Source organism: Sciurus vulgaris (assembly GCF_902686455.1).
Source record: "Sciurus vulgaris genome assembly, chromosome: 2".
NCBI lineage: Eukaryota > Metazoa > Chordata > Mammalia > Rodentia > Sciuridae > Sciurus > Sciurus vulgaris.
This window is the reverse complement of record NC_136462.1, coordinates 119,539,820-119,563,091: the sequence shown is the minus strand read 5'-3', so window position 1 is coordinate 119,563,091 and position 23,272 is coordinate 119,539,820. Positions and strand designations below refer to the sequence as shown.

The window sequence follows — 23,272 nt, the reverse complement described above, 5'->3', positions numbered from 1 at the left end:
GGTGTAGTTTACTGTAGTCTGCCTGAAATTGGGATAAAACTGAAAAAAAAAAAAAAAAAAGAGTGTGGTACTTTGGAAAGCATGAAAGCTGCCAGTGAACTCTATTCTCCTCTATCAGAAGTAATTGAAATTAATGAAATCCAGGACTTGTCAACAAATCTTGTTATGAAGATGGTTGGTTGGTAAAGATAACAATGAATAATCCTTCAGAACAAGATGACCTAATGAGTGAAGAAGCATAGGAGAAATACATAAAATCTACTGAGGAGTGAAAATGGTACCCCTACATAAATTAGTGTGAAATAACTTCATCATAGTTGTCCTAAATCAGTTGTGGATGAACTTAAAAAGAAACTACTTTCAACACTGCAACTAGAAGAAACTCCTTAACTTCCCAATGACTCCAGATAAACACAATAAGCATCATTTTTATAATATTTTATGAGTTTTAGAGTAGGCTTTTGCCTATGATATTCAGAAGACATGAAATAATCTGTGGTTAAAAACTACTTACAAAAATTATACAACTCAAGAATAATTGTTATCATAAACCTTATGTATTATTGTAACTTGCTTAAATCCATCCCTGAATTTGGGTCAAAATACTTAATGATCTCAATTAGAAATAACTAGAATGGAGGAATGTGTTAGTTATACAGTGTCAGATAAAGAACAATACTATCTTAATTTTATAATATATTGCATTTACTGGTGCTATTTTTATACACTCAAGCAACAGCTCTGCAGCAAAATAAGAAACAAAATATGCAACTTCATTTAAAAAAAAAACAAAAGCACCTCCTTAAAGAAGGTTTGCAGGTCCCACAGATTTCCATTTCTCCCTATTTCTAGACCCTCACTGCCCTATTTACCACTGAAGCAACAGTGACTTAAATCCTAACAGTTGCTCAAACACTTTAGTTGAATATAAGTGGATAAATTCCAACATTTTCCTTAATCATCACTATCATAGAATTAGACATTAAGGATAAGCTTTTTTTTTTTTTTTTTTTTCAAGAATTCTAAGTTTCTCAAGGATTCAATGTTTTACATTATTTGTTTTCTATAAATCTACTTCTTGGGTATCTGAGTTTTTTGCATAAGTTTTAAATGTTTAAAATAATGTAAAAATCTTAATAGTCATGTAACTTCAGCACTCATATTTGTGCTCAGGTTTACAAGCTGCCTTTGTGATCACAGAATTTAATCCTAATACAATATTTTTCAAATTTGAGGTCTTAGGGTCTCCAGCTCTTATATTTGAAAAATTACACTCTATATATTATTTTTAATTTTAAAAATTCCCCAAAATCTTTATTAAATATAGTTTTTCCTTCTGTTATAAGATGAGACATAGTTAACCTTTGTTCAATGTACCAGTGTTGAATTATATGTACTATATTTTATTTATTCATTCATATATCACTGGTTGCTTCTATATTTTAGCTATTGTGAATAAGGTTACTGTGACTGTAAGGGTAAAATACCTCTTTAAGACCTCACTTCCAATGCTTTTGAGTATACCCAGAAGTGGAATTGCTTATCAAATGGTAATTATATATATTTTTTATTTTATGAGAAACTACCACACTGTTTTCAACAGCAGCTATACTTCTGGTTTAGGATCAACCCTAAGTACAAAAAGTTTCCAATTTCTTCACATTCTTGTCAACACTTGTTATTTATTGTTTTTTGAAACAGGTCATCCAAATGGGTCTAAGTTTTTATCACTGTACTATTTTATTTTTTTTTTACTATGTTTGTGAATTGCCTATTTAAGACAATTTTATTCAATACTAGATGGTTTGGGTTTGTCCATTCTCAGCTTCTACCTAGTATTCTTTCTGTTGGTTATGTTTGTTGACTGAGAGTACCTTTTGCTTTCTTTTTTCCATCTCTCTACTTTCCTTTTCAGGATTTTCAAATTTAAAATGTTGAGCAATAATCACTTTAAAAGGTTTAACTAAACCTCAAACCACCTGACAATACCAGACTATCCTCCCCAGATAAACAATAAACATTTTTGTTTTAAAAACACATCAAACTGTTTTTTTTAATATAAACTGGATCAACCAATAAATACTTTTCTACATGTGTCTCTCTCTTAAAAACTTTATATAATCAGTACATATATAGGTACTTCTTTTTGAACAGCAAAGTGGAACATAATATGACTATGTCATGATTTAACTTTTCTCCTATTAATGGACATTAAATGTTATTTTTGATTTTTTCTATTACAGGTAAAGCATACTTCTATATCATCTTTGTACACATGTGTAAGAATTTTGGATTTCTAGAGGAAATAAGTAGGTCAAGGAATTTTCATATTTTAAATTTTGATAAACATTATCAAAGTGTGTATCAATTATATATTCCTATCAGAGTTTCACTATCAATGAGACTACTGAACATTCTACTTGAGGTGCTAGCTAATGCAATGAAATAAGAAAAATAAAAGACATATACATACAGGGGCAGGTTGGAGACTCTTCTTACCACAATATACCGTGGAAAAGATTGCCTACTTAAGGAATATTCAAAATAATTCTCAGAGAAATTCTAATGTGCATTACTATACTATGTGCAGTAGAGAAAAAAACCTCAATGATTCAATCAATAGCTATAATAATTACTGGACATCTAACTGAGGCATATGTTACAACCTTCCTATGGAAGAGTAGTATAAGACAATAGCATTGGCATCACCTGGAAGCTTTTTAGAAATACAGAATCTCTGCATCCACCCGAAACCCTCTGAGTTACTATAAGCATTTTAACAAGATGTCAATGTGGCCTGTATGTATTTTAAATTTTGATGAGCAGTACTACTGGGCATTTAAGTACTGATTGTCGTCTTATATGTACAAACATGAAAAATTCTAAAAAGTTAAAAAGTTACAAGGAATTTTCAGAGCAAAACAGGTGATGTAATTTATTTTGAATGAAAAATTTTATATATAAATGTACATAAATCCTTTTTAAAAGGATACTTATAAGAATACCCTCTAAACTGATGATAGCAGGTATCCTCTGAGGAAAAAGGTGGGAATGGGACAATAAAGGAGGAGATTTACTTTGTTGATACAGTATTTAATAATGGCATTATTAATTTATATCATTTTTAAGAGAAAAAAGCCAAAAGACCAAATTGAAAAGCTATTAAAATTAAATACAATTTTTTATAAACTAGCAGGAAAAAAATGATGAATGTGCTTTTTTCTGCTGTCACTAATATTTACACAATCAAAAAATTTAGAAAATGTAAATTAAAAAATTTAATTTGCAATCACTATAAAGCAATCCAAGTTATACATGTACCTATCAAGGAAAGTATAAAACATCACAGTTGACAGTTCCTAAAATCTGAAATACCAGGTACAAAATACTATTTTAAAAGCTACAGCAACAAGTCATTTGAACCCATGTATGATAATTAATGCAATAAATGATGGATATTAACTAAAACCTACTGTCTCTAATATATAACTGTTCAACTTCAGCTTCCTCTTCTGCACCTACTTTATTCTTCCTGTTTTAACCTGTCTTTCTTTCATCCCCTGCCTCTTCCTTCCTTCTCTCCTTTTCTCTGTTCTTATCCCATTTTCAAATCCAATTTAGTGTACTATCACTAATGTGTAACCCATTCAGTTTATTTTATATTCCTCCTTCCTCACCATGTTCTTCCTGAGTTAAGAGACCTGCAGAGCTCATTGGTATGACAGGCTGACAGATTTGTCTCCATGGAAAAGTTATAGGCCAGGCTATATGTGCAATGACTAAACAGACTCCATTTTGCTCTGAGACTCCATGTTCTGTAGGAAATGCTTCTCCCATGGGAACGCCTGCCTCTGTACCTGTCAATAGTTACTTAATATGGTTTGTCTGGAAATACAAAATGATGAAATGGCAATCTTGTATAATGAAAAGTTGTTCTCTTTTTGATTCCTATTTTCCTAAGCACTGTACCATGTCAACAGCTATTGTCTCGATGTTAGTGACCATTCTTTAATTTGTACCTAAGTAAGGTCATTTTGACCCACTTCCTCCTCTGCTGATGATTTCAGATCTCATAATGTTAGTCTGTAATTTTGAATCATAGCAACAGGCACTTATGATTGATGTACTGATTTATGGTATACAAATCCATGCAACCCTGTGGTTGAGCTGTTCTCCCAATAGCCATTTTCGGGGCATTGTGTGAGACAGTCAGCTGGCCAGCTTAATAAAGAATCTCAAATTTGGACTTCTCAGTGGTGATTGGTCTGTTCTTAAGTTGTGCTCATAACAGTTGGTAACTATATTTCCAGTGTATGTTGATATGTGGTTTGCTTTTAAACTACCCCTGTTAACTTGAGGTACACTCTCCTTTCAAAGAGGGACTGGAGGTTGAAATTAACAATTGCATGCTGAACCTATATTGAAGTTTAAATATACTGCCAGCACAGGACTTATTACAAAGTGATAACTACTCATTAAAGGATTCCCACATAAAAGAGGAAGAGGAATCCATTTTAACAGGTACAAATCTAGGACCTCTGAAAATAAGAAAATAGGCAAACAAGACAACCCCAAAATTTACAATTCTGCCCCCAAAATCCACAGACATTGAAGGGGATGAAATTCCCAAAATTACAAAAAGGTATTATTAAAATGATTAATGAGCTAAAAGAATATCTAAAGAATGAATTAAGAGAGCAAATATAGAAAGTGAAAGACCATTTCAGTAAAGACACAGAGATTCTGAAAAAAAAGTAATCAGAACTCCTGGAAATGAAAGCCACAATAAATCAAGTAAAAAATTCAGTGGAGGTATTCAATAGATTAGACTACATAGAAAACAGAAATTCAGGCCTCAAAGACAGGGTATATGAACTTGAACACTCAGTAAGCAGAAAAGAAAAATAAATAAAAAGATCATGACTAGAATATACAAGAACTCTGGGAAAATATTAAGAGGTCATTGGGATTAAAGAAGGCATGGAGATACATGGAGATATGCAGAAATTTTCCAAACCTTAGGAATGAGACAGACATCTACACACAGGATGCCTACAAAACTCCAAACAGATAAGATTGAAGAAGTAGTTCTCCAAGACCCAGCAAAATCAAAATTCCTAATATGCAGAATAAAGACAGAACATTAAAAATCTCAAGAGAAAAATGTCAGGTCATATTTAGAGGCAAACCAATAAGGGTTACTTCTGACTTCTCAGCTTAGACTCTGAAATCCAGGAGGGCTTAGAATGAGCTAATCCAAGCTTGGAAAGAAAGAATAGCCAACCTAAGTTGCTACATCCAAATCAAAGGAGAAATAAAAACTTCCTAAGGTAAGGATAAAAGCATTCATGACCACTAAGCCAACACTATAGAATATACTTAAAGACCTGGATTAGACGAAGGGAATGAAGGGAAGTTAGGGAGGATGGGAATAGGAAAGACAGTAGAATGAAGTGGACATAACTTTCCCACATTCATATATGAATATATGACCAGTGAAACTCCACATCATATACAACCTCAAGAATGGGAAGTTGTACTCCATGTATGTATAATATGTCAAAATATACTCTGTCATACATATCTGAAAAGAATAAAAAAATTTTAAATACTACTCACAGAACTTTAAAACAATCCCAGAGCTCCTGAAAGAATGAAGCTCACCAGAACATGTTAAGCAAATGAGAATTAAAACCAAATTAAATATATTAAACAAATCAAAATAGCAGGAAATAACAAACATCAGTGAATCAACAATACATGGGTAAATAATTTAAACAGACATTTCTCAAAAGAATTATAAATGGCCAACAAATATATAAAAATATGTTCAATAGTCATAACAATCAGGGAAATTCAAGTCAATACACTGAGATTTCATCTCATTCCAGTGAGAATGGCAATCATCAAAAACATATATAACAATAACTGCTAGTGAGAATGTGGAGGTGGGGAGTATGCTTATATACTGTGAGTGGGACTGAGAATTCGTACAAAAGCAGCAGGAAGATTCCTCAAAAGAATGGAACCACAATATGACCCAGCTATAACACACCTTGGAATTTATCCCAAAGAACTAAAATCAGCATGTTACAGTGATATATGCATACCACAACATTTATAGCAGTGCAATTCACAATGGTCAAATTATGGAACCAGTCTAAGTGTTCATCAAGAGATGAATGGATAAAGAAAATGTATATATACACAATGGAATTTTATTTAGCCATAAAGAAGAATGAAATTATGTCATCTGCTGATTTAAACTGGATGGATATGGAGACCATAAAGCTAAGTTTAAAAAGCGAGATTCAGAAAGTCAAATGTTAAATGTTTTCTCTCATATATGGAAGCTAGAGAGAGAGAAAAGTTTTTTTTTAAAGGAATAAAAGAAGGGATCTCACAAAAATAGAAGAGAGACTAATAGGGTAAAGAAGGGAATGAAGAGGGAGAATTTTGTACCATATGCAAAAATAAAATCCAAGTGGTTCAAAGACGAAAAAGTAAAAATAAACTACAAAAGTATTAGAAAAAAATTGGAGACAATTTTATTAACATGGCATAGGGTAGGAGGGGCCAGGGATGCAGTCTAAGTAAGATCCAATTCCAAAAGGAAGAAATTGATATATTTGACTATACTGAAATAAACTTCTTCTGTATAGAAAAATGTCTTAAAATGAAAAGATTAAAGGAATGTTAAAGGTAGCTTTAGTTTTGGTTGTTGAATTTTGGAAACAACTCAAAGTCCATCTAGAGGTGAATGGATAAACAACTGCATTATATTCTTACCATGGAATACGTCTAGGAAAGAAAGGGAAGAAATAATATTGAGATATACAACAATACAGCTGAATCACAGACTAAATATGTTGAATGAAGAGAAGCCAGACCAAAACAAAGAGGGGGAGTGTCATACTGTGTGATTTCATGTACATAAACGACTAGAGTATGCAAACTTACCTATAATGACAGAAAGTAGACTGGTGGTTACTCGAAGACAGTGGGTATGAAAGGCAGGGATTATAAGAGGCTTTACAAAAGTTTTGGGAGTGATGCATGTTAATTATCTTGATTATAGTGATAATTTTTTGGATACTTAACATAAAAAAATCAAGCTGTACACTTTAAATATATGCAGTATGTTGTTTGTCCGTTATATTTCAATAAAGCTGTTTAAAAGGTGAAATATTGGAATAAATTACATGCAATTCATAAGTCAAAGAACTGATATTCAGGATACATAAAAATTATACAAGTCAATCAAAAACAATGCCAAAACTGTCAAATAAGAATGAACAAAGACAAAAGTCAAAAAAATATGAAAAGATATGTCATTAAAAAGCAAAATAAGGTATATATGTATATATTCTCCATTCTATTTGTACAAACTATAAAATTTGATGTCACCATTTCAGGGAGGGTGTGAGGAAACTATTTCACTACTGGTGGATAAGAAAAGTGATACCACCTTTCTGGAGGAAAAACTAGCAAGATGTACCAATACTTAAAACATAATTACCATTTACTTTATCAATAGGGATACAAATGCATACCTATAGGATATTCTAAACAGTGTTACTTATAATAGTGAAACACAGAAACCACTAAATATTAATTAGGGACCTAGACAAACAAATGAATACTATGTAGCAGTGGGTACCAAACTGTGGTTCACTTTTGTAAATAAAATTTTACTGCAATGTGGCCACACTCTGTTTAAGTATAGTCTAAGGTGTTTTTCTATTACAATGACACAGCTGAACAGTTGCAACAGTGACAGCAAGACCGCTAACACTCAAATACCCATCTTTTGGTCTTTTAAGTAAAAGTTTGATACCATGTAGTGAGACCCTTGAGAAGTCTGAGAGTCACTGGAGCTACCACAACCACATGGGGCCCTGGGGAGAGCCAGAACTCCTGGTGTGGCACCTAGAGCTGTGGCTTTGGAGCCCTGGTGCACGCGGGGATGGAGGTGAAGTTGGGGGCCCTGGTGCTGCTGCTGCTGCGTGCTCAACCTCCTCTGCAGTCTGGAACCTATCTGTATGCTGCACCAGCCCTGGGCTAACCATGAAAACTCAGCTTCATGCCAGAAAGCCCTGAGTCTAGTAAGCTGCTTTGCAGGAGGTGTCTCTTTGGCCACCTGTCTACTGGACCTGCTGTTTGACTACCTGGCTGTTAGAGATGAGGCACTGGAGGCACTGCACGTGACTCCCCAACTCCCCCTGCAAGAGTTCATCTTGGTCATGGACATTTTTCTAGTCCTGGTAAAGGAATCGATCATGCTGACTTACAAGGAGTAGTCGGGGCTGCCACATTAGGAGGAGACAAGGGTTCTGCCGGTAATAGTGAATGGTTGACCACCACTGGCATGTGGGCCAGGGGACCCACAGGCTAGTAGAGCCCTGGTAGCTCCCTTAGTTCTGCATGCCTGCTTATCTTCTCCCTGGCCCTGCACTCAGTGTTCAAGGGGCTGGCAGTGGGGCTGCAGAGAGACTGGGGCTTGGGCCATGGAGACTTGGGCTGTGTCTGGCTTTGCTGCTCCACAGGGGTATCCTGATAGTCAGCCCACTCCTATGGCTGCTGCAGAGTCACCCATGAATGCAAGTGGTGGTTGGCTGTGGAATCCTCTTCTCAGACATGACGAGTCTGGTCACTGGGCTGGGTGCAGCTGTGGCAGAGCTGGATGAGTTTCTGTACCAGCTGACCCAGTCTGTGCTAGAGGGCCTGGCAGCTGGCACCTTCCTGGAAATTGTACCCCAGGAGCTGGCCATATCCGAGCAGAGAATCCTCAAGGTCATACTGCTCCCAGCAGGCTTTGGTCTGCTCACTGGTCTGCTCTTTATCCAAATCTAGAGGACTTTAAGAGAGGGGCAGGGGAGGTTAACTACCAGATGATCCTGCCCTCCCTACCTCCCCTTCCCCAGTGTGTGGGGAATAGAAAGGAAAGGGAATAGGAGGTACTGAGGACCAAAGAATTCTCAGGGAGGAGGGATATAGCCTTTGGAACTATGCCTATGAGAGAAGTGGGCTGATCTGGCCAAGACCCTGGAGACATGATCAAGGGACATAAGGACTGGGACAGATTCTAACTGCTAAATTAGAGATTAGACATGATATATATCAAGCTGACACTGGGAAGGCTGGAGGTGGGTACCCAGCTGCTGTGGGATAAAGGTAGGGAAAGGGCATGGGACCAAATCAGTGTCCTGTTGGTTCTAGCTCATTTCAGTCCTCTGCCAATGGGAGTGGACTCCTTGTACTCTTCTTACCTCCTACCTTCATATCTATCTCCCTCTTCCCCTCCTCCAGGGGACTAGTGCCAACTGGTTTCTTCTTGCCAGTCTCAATACCTTCTGTGGCCTCTGTAGTACCACTCACTCCTCTATTTTTAAAGTGTCAAACAAATCCTTTCCCTCTTTCTCAAAGCAGCACAGTGATGCAGCACTGGGCCCTACCCAGCATCTCAGTGGAGGAGACCTATTTGCTCTTAAATTTGGTCCCAGAATCTGGGGTGGGGCAGAAATGTTTTCTGAACCGGACTGGGGAGAGGGGAGAGCTACAGCTACCTACTTGCTGCTGCACCCTAAGGATATGAAACATGGTCGTGGGGCCCCATGCCCAGATGATAAACACTGGGCTACCAAAGTTGTTTAATACCTGAGGAGCTCAAAGGAGAAAGGTTATTTTGGAAAAGGAAGGACTATACATAAGGCCATATTCTCAAGAATATATTTTACTAACTGATCTGTTTTTGGACATGTTACCCAAATAAAAGACATTTCTATACCAAAAAAAAAAAAAAAGTTTATTGACTGTCATAATGCCAACATATTATAAATTTGAATGTCCTGACATAGAAAGATGCAATCATGATATACAACAGAAAAAACATACAAAAAGAATGAACTGCATTATTTCAATTTTATAAAAACATTAAGTTTAAATATATAAACTTTAAAGTTAACAGCAATAATACTTCTGCATAGGGACAGTAAAAGTACTTTTATTTCTTTATACTCCCCAGTATTATTATTTTTTAGGGCTACATAAAATATCAATTCTTTGTATCATCTGAAAAAGTGGCAAAATTGTTATTTTGTAATATAAATTTATAGTCTAGAGAAATAACTTTGTAATCATATTACAAAGCCTTTAATAAGTGGCTGTAATTCCCTGAACAATAATTTAATCAAAACCAGTAAATCATTAAGTATCTTATGAACTATACAATTTCTCATCTCCAAATGTGAAAAATTTGTTCTTAAACATGTTCTCTATTTATCAAACTGCTACTGAGATATTTGTTTTTCACTCTTTACCACATATTAAAATTCTCCAAATTGACTTAGCATAGAAAAATCTTTTTGAAGTCAAATGTTCTCTCTGATATGCAGATGCTGACTCACAATGGGCCCCCCCACGGATTAATCAGGGGGGGTGCGGGGGGGGAGTTGGGGGAAAGGAGGGGGTATGGGAATGGGAAAGACAGTAGAATGAATCAGACATAACTTTTCTATATGAATACACGACCAGTGTAACTCCACATCATGTACAACCACGAGAATGGGAAGTTAAGCCTCGTGTATGTATATAATGTCAAAATACATTCTTCTGTCATGTATAACTAAAAAAAATTTTAAAAACCTTCGTATACTTCTATATGCAACTTAAATTCTGTATTTTTGAAAATTCCACACAGCAACTCAAAATGAGCATTTTATCTCTTAGATGTTCAAGAAATCATTGAATTTACTATTCAATATGAGCTTCAGCAGTTCAGTATAAAGTAGGTATTTGTTTCTTAAATTGCTGGCCCACTAGCATACCAAGGGAGGACCCATGGGCATGATGAATTTTAATACAGACACTGAAGGAAGACATTGTAGAATTTTTACAAAGCATTTTATTTATTTTTTAATTAGAGCTTTATAGTTATACCTAGTAGTTGGATTCATCCCAATAAGCTCACACATGCATGGAGTTTGATTTCAGTTAATGAACACCCCCATCCCTCCCCTCCCCCATTCTCCTTTCCTCTACTAGCATTCCTTTAGTTCATCTATTTATTTATATTTGACTGATTCTTTTTACTTATGCATAAAGGTGAAATTCCCTGTGGTATATTTACATATACACATAACACAACTTTTAAAGAATTCATTCTGTATTGCCTCCCCTCTGCCTCCACTCCAATTATTTGTATCATCTGAAAAAGTGGTAAAACTTATATTTTTATAATATAAATTTTAGGCCAGAGAAATAATTTAAAACTCCATCCCTCCACTCTGACTCTCCTTCTATATTATTATCTTCCCTTTATCTTTATGTTTTCCTATCATTCCCTCCCCCTTTATTTTATCCTGGCTTCCACATAAGAGAGAAAACATTCAATCTTTGAGTTACTAAGTTTGGCTTATTTTAGCATGATACTCTCCATGTCCATTCATTCACCAGCAAATGCCATAATTTCATTCTTTTTTATGGCTGAGTAGAACTTCATTGTGTATATACCATGATTTCTTAATCCACTCATCTACTGATAGGCATCTGGGTTGATTTCATATTTCAGATATTGTGAACTGTGCTGCTATAAACATCGAGGTGGCCGTTATCACTACAGTATGCTGACACTGTAGAATTTTAAAATAGTTAAACTGGATTAAGGTTAGTTTACTTTTTGTTATCAGCAAATGTTAACAATTCTAAGCAATGTGAGAAAATACTTCTCTCAACCAGAACAAACTATTCACATCCCCTTGTTGGTTGATCTACTGATGTTTCATGCTATCAATTTTTTAAGGCACAGAACAGGAAGAGATGGTGTTGGGTGGGACTGAAAACAATGCATCTTACATAGTAGGGGTAGGTATTGTTTTGTGAAACTTGTTTCAGAGAGAGACATGCAGACATACATACACATGCACAAAATGCATTTCTTACTATCTGTAGTGCAGTTCAAATGTTTAAAAGCCATGGAGAATAAAGATCCTACTGAAGTGGTATAACACTATATAAGGAGGATCCAACTAGGAATCAGATGTTTTGGGCTTTTAACTTGGGTTTTCCTTTAGAGTATGTTTTGTGATCTTGGGGAAATCACTTTTCCTTAAAAGGATGTGAAGATATAACACAAGAGAAAATACTTTTCTGTTAGTAAACTTAAAGAATTTTCCAGGTGTATTCATATAATATAAATGTGACAATGTAAGGAAGATACTCAGAATAAAATAAAAAATGTTCGATGTTATTTCTACTGTAGTTAAATATTTTGGCAAGTCAAAGCGGCTCATAATCCTACTACTAGTTTTTTTAAAAAATGTAACAGTAACTATTTTCAGCATCCTTAGAAAAGGATTTGAGAGGAAAACAAATTGGGGACTTTTAGAAGCCTAATTTATCAGTCAGTGGACTAATTTTATCTCTCTATATAGGGTTTTACAAGAGAAAAGGGAACTACATTTTGTTCAGCATTCCCTATAAGCCAAACACGGAAACATGCACTTTATCTATTTAATCTCTTTAAAATTTCAAAAATATAAAGCATATTTCCCATGTACAATGAAAGTCAACCATTACCGTCCCACTAAAGAGGACTTAGGTTAATGGTTTCAGCTAATGCAACAACTCACTTATATTTTATTTTCTCACTTTATCACAGTGATGTGATATGCTCTAGATTTTAAATTCTTTTTGACCTTATTTGCTTCTCAGATAATCTACTTTACAAGTGTGAAAAGTAAAAATTCTCCAGGGCTTTAGGGGAAATGACATTTTGGCAACGCAGTTATTAGATTTTTTTAAATACTTGTAATCAGGAGAATATTAGCATAATGGTTGTTTGTTTATTTATTGTTTGTGGTACTGGGGATTGAACCCAGGGTCCTGCACATGCTATACAAGTGCTCCACCACTGAGACCCTTTTGAGATGGGGTCTTGTTGAGCTGACAAGGCTGACCTCAGACTTGCAATCTTCCTGCCTCAGCCTGCTGAGTAGCTGGGATTGTAGGTGTGTCCTACCATACCTGGCAATAATAAACTTTATATATCAACTTGATTGGGCCAGGGGATTCCCAGACATCTGCTTAAATACTGTGTCTTTGAGGACAGTTCCAGAAAAGAGTAGCATGTGAACTGGTGACTGAGGAAATCAGATCTGAACTGGTGACTGGTTCTTCGTAAAGTGAGTGGGCCTCATTTAATCCATGAGAAACAAAAAGGGCGGAAGAAAGCTGAATCTGTCTATATTTTTAGAATTGAAAGTATCTCTACTTATTTAAATTTTATTTGTTCTTTTTAGATAAACATGACAGTAGAATGTATAATGACATACTATACATACATGGTGTATCATTTCCCATTCTTGTGGTTGTACATGATGTGGAGTTTTGCTGGTGATGTACTCATATATGACCATAGGAAAAGTTACGTCAGATTCATCCTACTAGCTTTCCCATTTCCATCCTCCCTCCATTCCCTTCAGTCCCTTTTGTCTAATCCAATGAACTTCTATTCTTCCTCTCCCTCCTTGCTGTGTGTTAGCATTTATTTATCAAAGAGAACACTCTCCTTTTGGTTTTGGGGGAATTGGCTTATTTCACCAAGCATGATCGTCTCCAGATTCATTCATTTACCAGTAAATGTCATAAAGTCATTCTTTCGTATGGCTGAGTAACATTCCATTGTGTATATGTACACCTCTTTTCTTTATCCATTCATCTGTTGAAGGGCACCTAGGTTGGTTCCAGAGTTATCTACTGTGAATTGAGCTGCTATAAACATTGATGTGGCTGCGTCATTACAGTATGCTGATTTAAAATCTTCTGGTTATATACTGAGCAGTGGGGTAACTGGGTTAAATGGTGGTTCCATTCCAAATTTTCTAAGGAATCTTCATACTGCTTTCCAGAGGGGGTGAACCAATTTGCAGTTCCAGCAATGTATGAGTGACCCTTTTTCCCCACATCCTTGTCAACATTTATTGTTATTTGTATTCTTGAAAACTGACATTCTGACTGGAGTGAGACAGAATCTAGTGTAGTTTTAATTTGCACTTCTCTAATTGCCACAGATGTTGAATATTTTTTCATATATTTGTTGATCATTCATATTTCTTCTTCTGTGAAGTGCCTGTTCAGTTCCTTTGCCCATTTACTGACTGGATTATGTGTTTGTTTGTTTGTTTGTTTGTTTGTTTTGCAGGGGGGTGTTAATTTTTTTGGGTTCTTTATATATCCTAAAAATCAACACTCTATGTGAGATGCAGGTGGCAAAGTTTTTCTCCCATTCTGTAGGCTCTCTGTTCACACTCTTGATTGTTTCCTTTGCTGTGAAGAAACTTTTTTAATTTGATACCATCCCATTTATTGATTCTTGATTTTACTTCTTGTGCTTTGCATCTCATTGAGAAAGTCAGTTCCTAAGCTGACATGATAAAGTGTTGGGCCTACATTTTCTTCTAGTAGGTGTGAGGTCTCTTGTCTAATGCCTAGGTCCCTGATCCATTTTGAATTGAGTTTGTGCAGAGTGAGAGATAGGGGTTCAATTTCATTCTGATACATACAGATTTCCAGTTTTCTCAGCACAATTTGTCTAAGAGAATATCTTGTCTCCAATGTATGTTTATGGCACCTTTGTCTAGGATGAGATAACTGTATTTACGTGGGTTTGTCTCTATCTTATATTCTGTTCCACTGGTCTTCATGTCTGTTTCACACCAATACCATGCTGTCTTTGTTACTAGAACTCTATAGTATAATTTAAGGTCTGGTATTGTGCTGCCACCTCCTGCTTCACTTTTCTCATTAAAGATTGCTTTTGCTATTCTGAGCCTCTTATTTTTCCAAATGAAATTCATGACTACTTTTTCTATTTCTATGAAGAATGTCATTGGAATTTTAATAGGAATTGCATTTAATCTATATAACACTTTTGGTAGTATGGCTATTTGACAATATTAATTCTGCCTATCCAAACGCATGGGAGCTCTTTCCATCTTCTAAGGTCTTCCTCAATTTTTTAGTGTTCTGTAGTTTTCATTATAGAGGTCTTTCACCTCTTTTGTTAAACTGAGTCCCAACTTTTTTTTTTGAGGTTATCATAAATGGGGTAATTTTCCTAATTTCTCTTTCAGCTGATTCATCACTGATGTATAGGAACACAATTGATTTGTGGGCGTTAATTTTGTATCCTGTTACTTTGCTGAATTTGTTTATGAGTTCTAGAAGGTTTCTGGTGGAGTTCTTTGGGTCTTCTAAATATAGAATCATGTGGTCAGCAAATTGGGATAGTATAAGCTGTATGTGTATCCATTTAATTTCAAGTTTAAATTAAAGTTGAATTTGTTCTCTGCCTAACTGTTTGAGTTGGGACATTGGTCTCCTCTTGCATTCAGCACTATTGGTTCTAAGGCCTTAAGACTGACTGGCATCTAAGTCATCATCTCCAGTAGAAAATAGGATTCCTCAGGCTCCATAACTGTGTGAGCCAACATTTTACAGTAAGTCTCTCCCCTCTTCTCTCTCCTATTGATTCTGCTTCTCTGGAGAGCACTAATACATTACATGAATTCAGTTATTTACTACAAATACAGATATTATGAAATACCAGTTATACAGGCAAAAACATTTTGAATTCATTTGTAAAGTACAAATATTTCACAGTGCATTTAATGTTATTCCTTTGATTCTTCCGAGATAATTACAAATGGCTATATTGAAAAAATTTTCAAATTCTAAAATAATAAAAGTAGAAGTGATAAAGAGCTAAAATTCAATTAGGCCTAAAGACATATAAAGCAAAGCTTGAAACTGAATCAGAATTTTAATTTTTCTATTGCCCATTTCTTTTAGGTATCAACAAATAGACAATTTCTTAACACAACTGGAAGAACTGTCTTAAAGTGGCTGAACTATATCACATACATAGGAAATCAGGGCTGTATATGAATGCTGAAGTATCTGGGTAATATTGGCAACTGTGCTGAAATTTATCAAAAAATTAAGATAAACTGATAAAGGAAGAGATTTTGATGTGGCAATTAAAGTAAAATATGTTGAAGATTCCAGGTGGTGGGTGTTTGCTGTGTAGTTCAGTTTTTTAGTATGAAAACTTTTCGACACACAAAAATGTTGAAAACAATTTTAAAAGATTTTTCCTAAGGAAAAAAATTATTTAATACCTCTGCATTCTTATTCCTTATTAAGATTTTTTAAAGAAAAGAAGCATTACTATTTTGAAAAAAAATGAGAAAAAGATTAATACTATGTAAAATATAAATAGAAACAGTTAGCAAAGATCAGGATCTTCCCAAATGATTTGGTTTTGAAAATGGCACAGAATACCTAGGTTTCTTTCTCAGGATTTCAAACTCCACAAGCCAAATTCTCTCTCTCCATGTAAAATTTGGCTTTTAAAACTACAGAAGAAAACAATCTAGGTCTGTGATCATTATTGAATTAGATCTTTCACATAAAATTTTTTTCTTAAACCATGTATTTATCAAAAGAGGACATCCAAGATATCACCTATAGAATGAAACAACAGTTTGGAAATGAAATTAGCGTATGTTCATGGTCACCCATTTTTTCATCATTTAACCCATATTTCACAAACATGATTAAACATGTTTAAGAAAATAAATTACTGTTGAAATCAATATATTCTTAAGATAATGAGTCTGTTTCTAAACTATTTTTGTATCTTGTATCTAACAGTTATTTTATAAATGAGGATTCATTGTTTTGTTTGTATGGGAAAAAAGTTTCAAAAATGCAAAAAAATATATACTTTCCATTTTCTGATGCATAATATGATGTTGAGAATTCAAGGAAAATATTTACATGTTAAAACCATCAAGTGCCATAGTTTTTCCTACTTTCTGCTCAAGAATCACTGAAATCTACCAGATTCATTCTTATGAGACACAGTTGATGTAGAATATTGCAGTTTTATCATCCTGGGCTAGAAATGCCTAATTACTTCTTTGTATTACCCATGGTAACCTTGAGGATGAGGACTGTATCCTGTTTGCCATTTTATCTCTTGTGGACTGGACTCTGCCTTCTACCTATTTGCAGCAGGTACTGAATATTTATTGCTTGAAAAATATCTTTGATATTATTATTATTATTATTTTTTGGTACTAGGGGCTCTCAACTACTATGCCATATCCCCAGTCTTTTTTATTTTGAGACAGAGTCTCATTAAGTTGCTCAGGGTCTTGCTAAGATGCTGAAGCTGGATTTGAACTTGTGATCCCCATCTCAGGTTCCTGAGTCACTGCGCCCAGCTGATATTATTTTTTTAAGAGAATCAATGAAATCTTGTATTTGTAATCACTGACAAGAAAAAAATCAAAACAAGGAATGAGAGTGTATGGAGATTCTATTCCCAGACTGCCCAGCTTTCATTAGAGAAATTCTATGTTTATCTATTTTAAATGTCTGGCTTCCTAGTGTGATTTTGCTTGAGTTCCCTATTGTCTCCTCCGGCTCTAAAAAAGTTTGAAACCCACTAATACAATCTCAACCTAAGGGATTTCTCTGGACAAAAAGACCGATAAAAAATATCTTGGTTATCGTTACAATGGAGATTGAGGAAAAGGCAGAATAGATACAGATTTCATTTAGTTCCCCCCTCCCCACTTAGATGCATTCAGCTTTCAGATAAATTGAGAGTAACTGTGTTGTACTGAGATAAGATATTCCTGTTGGGACCAGATGGTGGTAGATCCCATAACTATGTGTAAACCCAGGCTTACTTGAAAGTGTCATCACTAAACACACAACAGAATCGGGTAGCAGTGAGTAACTGGGGAAGAAATTTAAAATCAGTAAGATGCCAGTTTCAGATATTCTTTTCGCTAGAAGAAAATCTTTCCACTGCCCATTTTGGAGCTTCTGAGTTTAATTTTCAGTAAGAAAGGAGACATTTTTAAATTCATAAAACTGTTCTGCTTTTCCTGCTGTTCCTAATTCTATCATCTCTTTATTAAAGAAAGAAGAAGAAATTAAACTTAAGAGAATTGGAAGTTTAAGAGATTCAGTATATTTAATATGAGAAATTTACCAACAATATGACTAAAATTACTAAAATTCCTCTTGGCATCGCTCTTTGATTAAAGCTGGTGAATTTGAAAACACCTTTGAAGTACAAGAAATATAGTTCAATAAAACTAAGACAGTAAATACTGTATAGGAGTCATCCTCTCAATAAGGATGAAATGAATATATAACACATTAAAGAAAGAGGGCTAATGTTAATATATAAGAGATCCAGAGTTGAATAATCAAGGAAAGCTTATAATTCTGAGGTCAACACAGATAACTGAAAAAGTTCTCAGTTATTCCTGGGCTGGAAGGGGCATAATTTCATCTTCCTACTGAAACAGACTTTTTTAATTTGGAAGGGGTACTGGGAATTGAACACAGTGGCACTCTATAATTAAGCTATTTCCGAGTGCCCTGTTTCCACTTTTTTTATTTTTTATTTTATTTATTTATTTATATTTTGAGACGGGGTCTGGTTAAGTTGCTGAGGCTAATGTTGAACTTGCAATCCTCCTAAGATGCTGGGATTATAGGTATGTACCACCACATTTAGCTGTTAAGTTTTTAAATTAAGAATGATGATAGGGCTGGGGTTGTGGCTCAGTGGCAAAGCACTTGCCTAGAATGTGTGAGGCACTGGGTTCGAAATAAAATATAGAAATAAATAAAATAAAGGTTCATTGACAACTAAAAAAATATTGTAAAAAAAGAATGATGAAGAGTTACTAATACTTTGTCCCTTCAGCTGTCTTGGTCAAGTAGAGTCCAGCATGCACAGACCTAGGTGAGAGCTTTAAAAACAGCTCTCCTAGGCACAAGTAATGGGGTGTGAATGGCCTGGCTCACAAATTACAAAACATGGAGATAAGAGTCATTTAATGGTTGGTGACATGAGACAAAATCAAAACAAAGTCCTCTGAGATGCCAATGTGAATGATCCAAGGAGGGAGCAGAGTCCAGATATAGGCAAAAATATGAAACCAAAGAAAGAAGAATCAAGTGAAGAAGGCTCAGAAAGAAAGGCAAGATGTTTTGAACTGTAGGGACATTTACTGAGAAACATTTACTGAATGCCTATCATGTGACAGGCATAATATTAAGCCTCTTCCTCACACCATCACCACAAAGAAAGTATCTTTATGACTATTTCACAAATAAGAGAAGTGAAGTTCACATAAACTGATTAATTTTCCAAGATCACATCACTGTACCATATTCCTTATGTGAGCTGCACAACTGACCTCTTGGTAGTTGTATAAAACCACAGATCCATTTCTGCACAATGCCTGCTTATTTTCCTCATTAGGATCATTTTGGTAACATGAAATCACAGTACAGCTGAGTTCTTATATCGCAATTTACCTAATGCCCAAACAGTACATAGGCAGAATCTTCAGGCACGTGAACAGCTTCTCCATTTTCATGGTCGAAAATCATCCATCTGTATTCCACAACTGTAGGCTCTAACATTATATCACATTTCATTTTGTTTTACATGGATATTTCTGGTGTTTCCTAAGTATCTGAAAGTTCTCTTCTGATGGTGTTTAGTTACCAAGGAAATGAGGCAATGTGGTTCAGAATAAAGTTACATAACTATTGGAAAATTGTTTCAAGTCTATAAAATGGCAATTTTATCTGAAAGTTAAAATGACCACAGATCTAACCAATCCAAAACAATTTAGGTCCCAATATAGGATTATAAAACAACTTCAAAGAATTTTCTAATTTACAATAATGTCTTTTAAAAAAGATTTTTAAGTGAAATTTTGAAATATTCTGGATACAAATAACATGTTTGAAGTTATTCTCCAATATCTTATCCAGGGGTGTTGTCAAGATATGTAGCTTCAGTCAAGATATTAGGTACTGAGGATCAAAGATGGACATGAGCCAGACATACCCACAAAGAAGTTAGTCTGGTAGGGTAGAAAGACAGAAATTGGGAGGTGGGGTTGGGGAGAAAAAGGCACAAATGTGGTAAATAAAATAAGAAAAACATATGTAGGGCACGTGTACACAATTAAAGAGCACCTAATGAAATGATCTGGAGAGCTATGAAGAGTAGATGGGAATAAGTAAGAGTCAGTTTTAGAGGTTTCTGAGGAAAGTCCGGCCAGGGGTGGAAGGACGAATATGAGAGAAAGCACAAGCAAAAAATCTGCACGGTGTTTATAAGCAGCCAGCTGTTGCCTCCAAAATTAAATCACCCTGAAAAGAAATGGTAACCACAAACTCATCCAACTTACACTACATACAGATTTAAGACTTCTCTCTGTGCTTGGAGCTTGGAAGAAAAATGACCCCATCAAGGTAAGTAAACCTAGTATTATGAAAATTACAGGGAGAAGACTTCAAGAGGAAAATAAATAAGACTTCTTGCTAATTGAATTGAGGTAAATTTTAGAAAAAAGTCAAAGGACATGATCCAATTTACACCATAATCTTAGGACATATTTCTATGCATAAATCTTTGCACAGACACCTCATTATTCCATTAAAACAAATAATTAGAAATGGAATTACTGGTCAAAGGATGTGTAAATTTTAAGACGTTTGATAAGATCACCAAATTGTCCTTCAAACTGGCTAATCAATTTGGACAAATGCCAGCAATATATGAGAATCTCCATTTTACTGTAATTTTGCCAAGAGTGGTTTATTATTTTTAAACTGTACCAGTTTAGAGAGCAGGCTGTGCCATGCCCTGCCCTGAGTTAGTCCATTTGGGGTACAAGTGCTAAGGCAGAATGAACAGGTGTCTTGTCTGTGCAAGTAGATAATCACCAGGTGATGGGCACAAAGAATTTACCATGAAGAACAACCACTAGCTGCAGAGCACAGTTATAAGGCACAGACTGACAACTTATTCATGTTAATAAAAAAATCCACCTGTGAACTTATCGAATTATGTCAGGGGCACACAGACACATGGACTTAACCAGACCATAATAGAGAAAGCAGGCATGGGAGCTTATCAGACGCACCAGATCGAGCAATGATGCAATCTCCTCACCTGAACGTACAAAAAGGCACGCAAGACTATGACACAGCATCACCAACCTGTCACATTATTCTGGACCACTCTGTGATGGGTGTAGGTACCAGGAGATAGAGATTGCCAGGCAACAAGAACTTCTAACTATTCCCGAACTTCAGTTTCTTCCCGAGGCTGTCAGGCTCCGCAGCTGTAGAACTGGTTTATTAACTCTTTACCTAAGAACCTGCAGTAATTATTTGTATCAACTCTTTGCCTTTGCTCTTCCTGCTGCCTCTTTAAATCCTGTGCCCTTCTTAACCCTTTCTTAACCCATTCTGTAACCTATGATTCATAGGGAAGTATGATGTGTGATTTCAGTGTTACAGATATTAGTAATTAGGATTAGAACGGAATAAAGAACTTGCAATTTCCATGGTCACGATTACCAAGTGAAATAAAGAGTATTCTGTGAAATAAAGCCAATGTCCTGATGTGGCTTATGAATTTATTGATATTCAATCTCAGGATTACTCAGTGAAGTAAATCCAATGAAACTGATGTAGCTTGTGAATTTACTGATATTCAATGAATTCTCCCAGCAACTTGGGAGGCTGAGGCAGGAGAATCACAAGTTTAAGACTAGCCCTGGCAATTTAGCAAGACCCTGTCTCAAAATAAAATAAATAAAAGAGCTGGGGGTGTAGCTCAGTGGCAGAGTGAGTTTAATCCCCAGCACCACAATACATAAATTCATTCATTCATTCACTCATTTTGACATTTTGGACACAGATGTATCAAGTCCATGTAAATGGTGTAGCTCATTCATGACAACCAGTAAGCAAAAACAAAAAAATATATGATTTAACTGGTATTTCTTGTACTATTAATGAGGGTGAACCCTTTTCAAGTTGTTGGGACATTTTTATATCACGTTCACAAATTATTTTATCTTCTAATGAGGAATTCATCATATTCTAGTTAATTTATAAGTACCACTTAATGTATATTTGATGAAGACTTAGAAAAGCTCAAAGGCTTCAAACAAAAAAGTGATAAGGAGATATAAATGCTAATGTCCCTGACTTGGTCAGTTCACATTGCATACACGTACTGAAACATTACACTGCTTTCCCACAATAATAGACAATATTATATGTTAACTAAAAAAATTAAAAAAAAGCAGGGCTTCTTGATAGTTTGTCAGATAACCTATAATTTCATTCTAACTTTATTATTCTCACAATTCCTATCTGCCTCACCGCTAACACTCAGTATACTGATTGAAATAATCATTGATCCTGTGCTGGCCAATTCATTAGCAATATGCCATAGATGCCTATTAAGACTTCAAATGTGGCTAGTTCAAATTTAGCTATACTCTACATGTAAAATACACACTGGGTTTCCAAGACTTAGTATGAAATAAAAACAAAAAGCTTAATAATTCTATACTGATTACAGGCTGAAATAATATTCTGAATGTAATGGATGAAATAAAATATATTATTAAAAGTTTAGAAGAAGAGAATAATTCTAATGTTTCTAGCACAGGTAAATAGGCAATGATATCACTGAAATACAGAAAATCAGAAGAGAAAGATTCCAAGGAAAAAATCTTAAGTTCAGTTTTGGGTATGTGAAGTCTGGGATACCTATGGGACAGTCAATAGGAAGGAAAGTAGTCTGAGAAGTTGGGGATTATTTTTATATGAGTCATACCTGAAACTGACCATGAGCTAATAGTGTTAAGAGTGGCAGGATGAAGACAGACCTTTGCAGAAAACCAATATTTCAATGAGCAAGTGGAATAACAGATGTCCAGGAAGAAAAAATTATACGGACAGAGAAATAAAAGGAAAACATCATGTGACTCACTGGGTGGGTCTTCCCCGCCAGGTAAGGCTTTCCCACCAGGGTGGTAGAACCAGAGACACAGGCCCAGACCAGCTGTGCCCCAGCCCGAAGTCTAGTCCTCCCTTTGGCTGACCATTGGTCAACAAGTGGAGGCGCCTCTGCCCACCAGCAGGGAATATACCCCACCTGAAGGCTACCACCCCTAGAGGGGCAGCTTCCGTCTGCATTATCACTGCATTATCAAGTTCCTCCAAGATTTCAGGCTACTGAAGACTAGAAGGTGAGTTATTGGAAATCTACAGGGATACTATAAGTCAACGGAGGAATTCTGCAATATCTCAGAGTTTCACTACTAAAGGGGTAGATACCTGAGCAATATGAGAAAACAAG

At 35.4% G+C, this 23,272-nt stretch overlaps 1 protein-coding gene, 1 long non-coding RNA gene and 1 pseudogene across 13 annotated transcripts in view; 2 read left to right on the top strand and 1 right to left on the bottom strand.

The window, feature by feature from the left end:
* Positions 1 to 23,272, bottom strand: part of NEO1 (neogenin 1) — a 244,518-nt gene that overhangs the window by 119,414 nt on the left and 101,832 nt on the right. The gene's annotated exons all lie outside the window — the stretch shown is intronic.
* The window catches only part of LOC306652479, a 73,619-nt gene continuing 52,195 nt past the window's right edge, over positions 1,849 to 23,272 (top strand). Inside the window, exon 1 of the long non-coding RNA XR_013761402.1 lies at positions 1,849 to 4,085. This is a non-coding gene — a long non-coding RNA (uncharacterized lncRNA). The remainder of the gene's footprint in view (positions 4,086 to 23,272) is intronic.
* On the top strand, positions 7,891 to 8,853 carry LOC306652413 (zinc transporter ZIP1-like; annotated as a pseudogene). Its single transcript has one exon. The product of its transcript is annotated as a zinc transporter ZIP1-like (transcript).